We start from the raw sequence: 6,634 nt of genomic DNA, 5'->3' as shown, positions 1-6,634 counted from the left end.
ATTCGATGAAATGCTGGCAAAAAAAAAAAGCCTGAAAATACGAGGAGGCTGTATTGCTTCGCAAGTGCCACGTGATTGATTGCAGGCATCGTTGACACATGTCCAGCGGCGATCACCAGAGTCCTGTCCTCAAAGACAGCCGAACTGCGTTGCGGATTTATTTTTGGCTGTCACTTTCGACGCTCGCTCACGGATACAGAATCATAGGGATAACATTTAACCGGTATTCAGTTATTACGGCTTTTATGGGTGGATAAGTACACACACACACACACACACACGTGGAGAGAGAATTAAGTTAACTTTTTACTGGCTCTTATTAAGTTTTTTATTAATATATTCCACTCAGAATTCGATGAAACTTTTTCACTGGCTCTTATTAAGTTTTTATGAATGTATTCCACTCAGAATTTGATTAAATTTTTTCCTGTTTATTATTAAGTTTTTATGAATATATTCCACTCAGAATTTGATGAAACTTTTTCCTGGTTCTTATTAAGTTTTTATGAATATATTCCGCTCAGAATTCAATGAAACTTTTTTACTGGGTCTTATCAAGTTTTTATAAATATATTCCACTCAGAATTTAATGAAACTCTTCACTGGCTCCTATTAAGTATTCGTGAATATATTCCACTCAGAATTTAGTGAAACTTTTCACTGGCTCCTATCAAGTTTTTATGAATATATTCCACTCAGAATTTAATTAAAGTTTTTACTGGCTCTTATTCAGTTTTTATGAATATATTCCACGCAGAATTTAATGAAAGTTTTTGCTGGCTCTTATCAAGTTTTTATGAATATATTCCGCTCAGAGTTCAATGAAACTTTTTCCTGGTAATTATTAAGTTTTTATGAATATATTCCACAGAATTTAATGAAACTTTTTGCTGGGTCTTATCAAGTTTTTATGAATATATTCCGCTCAGAATTTAAGGAAATTTTTACTGGCTCTTATCAACTTTTTATGAATATATTCCACGCAGAATTTAATGAAACTTTTTTGCTGGGTCTTATCAAGTTTTTATGAATATATTCCGCTCAGAGTTCAATGAAACTTTTTCCTGGTAATTATTAAGTTTTTATGAATATATTCCACTCAGAATTTAATGAAACTTTTTTGCTGGGTCTTATCAAGTTTTTATGAATATATTCCACTCAGAATTTAATGAAACTTTTTTGCTGGGTCTTATCAAGTTTTTATGAATATATTCCGCTCAGAGTTCAATGAAACTTTTTCCTGGTAATTATTAAGTTTTTATGAATATATTCCACTCAGAATTTAATGAAACTTTTTTGCTGGGTCTTATCAAGTTTTTATGAATATATTCCGCTCAGAGTTCAATGAAACTTTTTCCTGGTAATTATTAAGTTTTTATGAATATATTCCACTCAGAATTTAATGAAACTTTTTGCTGGTCGCTCAGAGTTCAATGAAACTTTTTCCTGGTAATTATTAAGTTTTTATGAATATATTCCACTCAGAATTTAATGAAACTTTTTGCTGGTCTTATCAAGTTTTTATGAATATATTCCGCTCAGAGTTCAATGAAACTTTTTTCCTGGTAATTATTAAGTTTTTATGAATATATTCCACTCAGAATTTAATGAAACTTTTTTGCTGGGTCTTATCAAGTTTTTATGAATATATTCCGCTCAGAATTTAAGGAAATTTTTACTGGCTCTTATCAACTTTTTATGAATATATTCCGCTCAGAATTTAAGGAAACTTTTTACTGGCTCTTATATAGTTCTGTAAATATATGCCACTCAGAATTTAGTGAAACTTTTTACTAGCTCTTATCAAGTTCTTATGAATATATTCCACTCAGAATTTAGTGAAACTTTTTGCTGGCTCTTATCAAGTTCTTATGAGTATATTCCACTCAGAATTTAATGAAGTGTCCCTGTTTGTGCTATTAGACGAAATGCTTCACTATCAGATGGTTTTTAAAACAGTAATTTAGAAATGTGAATGGTTTGTATTTTTCCCGTTCGGATAACTTGAATATCATTTACATTGACAAAGTACGGTTTCAGTGTCATGATAAATATTGGAGTCATATTCATTTAATAGTAAGGGCGCAATGTCTTAGGGTTGTCGAATTCCGTGTATAAGGGGAGGTATTTTATACTCTTCTGCATAGTAATTGTCTATGTCTCTAACTGTAAATAGATTTTGTCGGTCCTTATTTGATATTCTGATGATCGTGATCAACTGTACATATATATATTATTATGTATTTATGGATATCATTCTTTTCAGAACTGATATAAAAAAAATTTTACGTGTAATAATCTAACATATCACTAAAGAAAAAGTACCAGAGTATATTATTGTATTTAATGTTTCCAACATGCGGGGACAGTAGTGCATATATATGTATATATGTAATATATCTATATATATATATATATATATATATATATATATATATATATATATATATATATATATATATATATATATATATATATATATATATATGCGGTAATAAGTGAAAGTTGGTTTTGCCATAGAACGCAGCTCAGTTTTCGAGTCCCAAGGAACACAGCAAAAAACTTCACTCATAGACTAGTTAGGACACGCGATATTTACAGCAACTTTCGATTAATGCGCGAGAAATGTCAGAGATGCTATATATACCTAGAGGGGTTGTAATGTTTCGCTTTGACTGACTCCCCAAACGTGTTTTCTTATATGTTACATTTCTTTGCATCGCATTTATTGCTGTTGTTTGCATCCTGTAATGTGTATGTATAGGTATAGGATATGTATGTATATATATATATATATATATATATATATATATATATATATATATATATATATATATATATATATATATATATATATATATATATATCTATATATATATATATATATATATATATACATATATATATTAATATGTACTTTAATCTCTAAGGTATAATTAGAGCAATATCTTAAAAATACTTTCAGCATCGATTATAACTTGTATGTATTGATTATTTTCGAAAAGCAGCGGCAGTAAGTCTGCAAAAAAAAAAAAAAACGAGATCGCTTAATGCCGTGTTTAATGGCTGTTCGGTTAATCATAAAAGATGAAAGTAGCTGTCAAATCCTCTTAGTGAGCCGCTGACCAAGAAACGGGACGGTATAAGCTGGGAGATCCGTTTATCATTCACCAATAAATAATTTAGTTACGGAATAGATGATGAGGAGTCCATCGTGAATGGAAATAACGGCAGCGTCGAAATCGATGTAGTTTGATTTTATTTGAGTTGGAAATAGAGTAGACGCTGACATTGACGATGAATAACCAGTTCGTAGGAGCTGACGTTTCGTTAGCTTAAAATCAGATTCAACTTTTGGATGATGGTGATGGTGATGATGAGAGAGAGAGAGAGAGAGAGAGAGAGAGAGAGAGAGAGAGAGAGAGAGAGATTAGGAATGTTTCCGTTGGTCTCAAAAAGAGTGGAGACAGAATCTATGTAAATAAGGAATAAGCTATAGAGAGAGAGAGAGAGAGAGAGAGAGAGAGAGAGAGAGAGAGAGAGAGAGAGAGAGAGAGAGATTAGGAATGTTTCGCGTTGGTCTCTGAAAGAGTGGAGATAGAAGCTGTGTAAATAAGGAGTAAGAGAGAGAGAGAGTGATTAGGAATGTTTTGCGTTGGTCTGTAAAATAGTGGAGACAGAACCTATGCAAATGGAGAGAGAGAGAGAGAGAGAGAGATAGATTTTAGGAATATTTTGAGTCGGTCTCTTAAAGAGAGAGACAGAACCTATGTAAATAGAGAGAGAGAGAGAGAGAGAGAGATTAGGAATGTTTTGCGTTGGTCTCTAAAAGAGCGGAGACATAACCTGTGTAAATAAGGAATAAGCTAGAGAGAGAGAGAGAGAGAGAGAGAGAGAGAGAGAGAGAGAGAGAGAGAGAGAGAGAGAGATTAGGAATGTTCCGCTGGTCTCTAAAAGAGTGGAGACAGAACCTATGTAAATAAGGAATAAGCCTCTTGTTCATTTATCCGGCATCCGAGAAAAGAAGACATCCAACTGATTACGAACTTGACGGTTGAGTCGACTCATAATGAGGCCAAATGGATGAAATGTGTTAATGACGTTGTATTAAAATTCGCGTTTGGTTAATGTCGCCGCTCTGAGTCTCCCAACGGAAAATTCGCGTTTGGTGAACATCGCCGCTCTCATTATCCCAGCGGACTCTCTCTCTCTCTTCTTCCCCTCCGATACTTTTGAATAATGCGTCGGAAAGGCTCGTAGTTGATGCCATTTTTTCTGTCTCGAACACCGCCGGTAAAGACTTGGCTGAATATGTCATCGAATTTCAAAGTAGTTTGTTCTTTCTACCCGAACTTGGAGTTCAGCTGGTCAGTAGGGTAAATCACTTTTTAAGTTATTTTTGACCTCGTAATGGAAGAGTTTTTAGATCTGAGGGCATTACGCGCGTGTGAATATACACACACATTTATACACATTATAACGATCAGGAATTAAACGAACATGCATTTGCTTTCTGTGAAAGAACATGCATATACACACAGGCATGCTTTGTATGTTTAAGTAAGTGCTTGCGGGATTGACGAATGCTGTGTTTTCGGTATTTAGAAAATTCCGCGGAAATTATTCAAGACACACGAGAATGTTGAGGACGATGATTCCACTGGCATGAATATAATCGCATCTGAATACGTTTCATGTATTTGCGGTATATGAGTCGCACGAGAAATTACATTTATACACGCACTCCTGGCAATAAGTAAGCTTGTATATTCTTAGAGGGTCATTCATGTATAGATTTACTTCACTTCAAAATTTCACAGCGTAATATTTTAGACAGATAATTATTATTAGTACTGCTTTTGGGGGTAAAGTTCCATCGTTGGCGAATTTGTCCGTGAAAGAAAGACGTGGTGAATATAAACTTTTAGATAGAATTTGTCTAGATGAAATTTGATACGGTTACCTTGGATTTTCAGCTTGTAAATTGCAATAATTACTTAACTTTCACACTGATATTATCACCCCTTCAGGAAGTAATCTTTTTTTTGCCACCCTGCGACGATGTCTGGAAAAGTCTGTGTGGATTTATAAGAAAACTGGCAGTATAAGCACTTATTAGTTGCTTTCTTGCTTGCTTGGCACAAGCACACACACACATATATATGTATATATATATATATATATATATATATATATATATATATATATATATATATATATATATATATATATATATGTATGTATGTATGTATGTATATAAACATATATAAACATATATATATATATATATATATATATATATATATATATATATATATATATATATATATATATATATATATATATATATATATATATATATATATATATATATATATATAATCACACAACTCAGGCAAACTCAGCGCACAACATTCATGTCAAGTAGTAAAGGCAGGAATAAGCAGGCGTATATAATAATTCTTCATTCCAGCGCTTCGTGATTACTCCGTCTCATAATCGGGGAAATTCTGCAATACAAAGTGCAGCTCTTTAATATAATAAAATTAAAGGAGTTAAGACGATGATGAAAGAAGTGAAAAACTTTAGAAAAACGTTAACTTTATCATGTAAACTCGTAACTTAATAGAACCATTGAGAGTTCTAGCTCTCAGTGGTTCTTTTGTAACGTAAAAGAACCATTAGTAGCTCTAACTCTCAATGGTTCTTTTATGTTATGAATTTTGTGGTGGGTCCCTCAAGTGTTTGGATGAAAATAGGATTAATATTATGTGAATTTCGTGACTTCTAATTGTTCTTATTTTTTTTAAGGTTTACACTTTTTTCTATTTTTTTTTTTTTTTATCATTATACTGTATTGACTCCTTTAGCATTATTATATTAAATTATTGCATTCCATTTGCTGTGGAATTTCTAGATGATGTGATGAAGCGTTCATGAAACGTTGGAATAAAGTGCAATTATCTATACCTGAATTTTCCTGGCTTTACCAATGAGGTGTGTATATACTGTATGTGTGTGTATATATATATATATATATATATATATATATATATATATATATATATATATATATATATATATATATATATATATATATATATAGTATGCAATTATACTTGCAGTCAGATAAATAACAAGTTACATATTTCCGTTGCTGTAACATGTGCACTTAACTTTATGCAAGCAAGAATAATAATAACTCTATGCAAGTAATAATAATAATAATAATAATAATAATAATAATAATAATAATAATAATATCAAATGAGTGTGTTAGTGAAAGGACAGATATTTTTCCAACTACCTTGCGAGATGATGGTTAATATAAATAACACGTCAAGCCAAAGGACAGTAAATGAAAATATTTTTTGTGTTATAATGTTAATTATATATTTAATTTTCCTGTTATAAATAATACCGGAGGTGTTATTACTGTGCAATGATCCTGTTATCATTTCAGCATATTTAAGCAGATTTTAATTTTAAAAGTCAGTGAGCTGCAAGGAATTGGTGTCACTACTAATTACGGTAAGTTAGTTATTGTGGATAGATTTGTTAGCTACATTATTATTATTATTATTATTATTATTATTATTATTTCACTTCAAGCAGGGAATTGTTTCACTACTAA

Source organism: Macrobrachium rosenbergii, chromosome 51 (assembly GCF_040412425.1).
Source record: "Macrobrachium rosenbergii isolate ZJJX-2024 chromosome 51, ASM4041242v1, whole genome shotgun sequence".
Lineage (NCBI taxonomy): Eukaryota > Metazoa > Arthropoda > Malacostraca > Decapoda > Palaemonidae > Macrobrachium > Macrobrachium rosenbergii.
The sequence above is the reverse complement of the archived record's forward strand: the minus strand, read 5'-3'. Positions refer to the sequence as shown.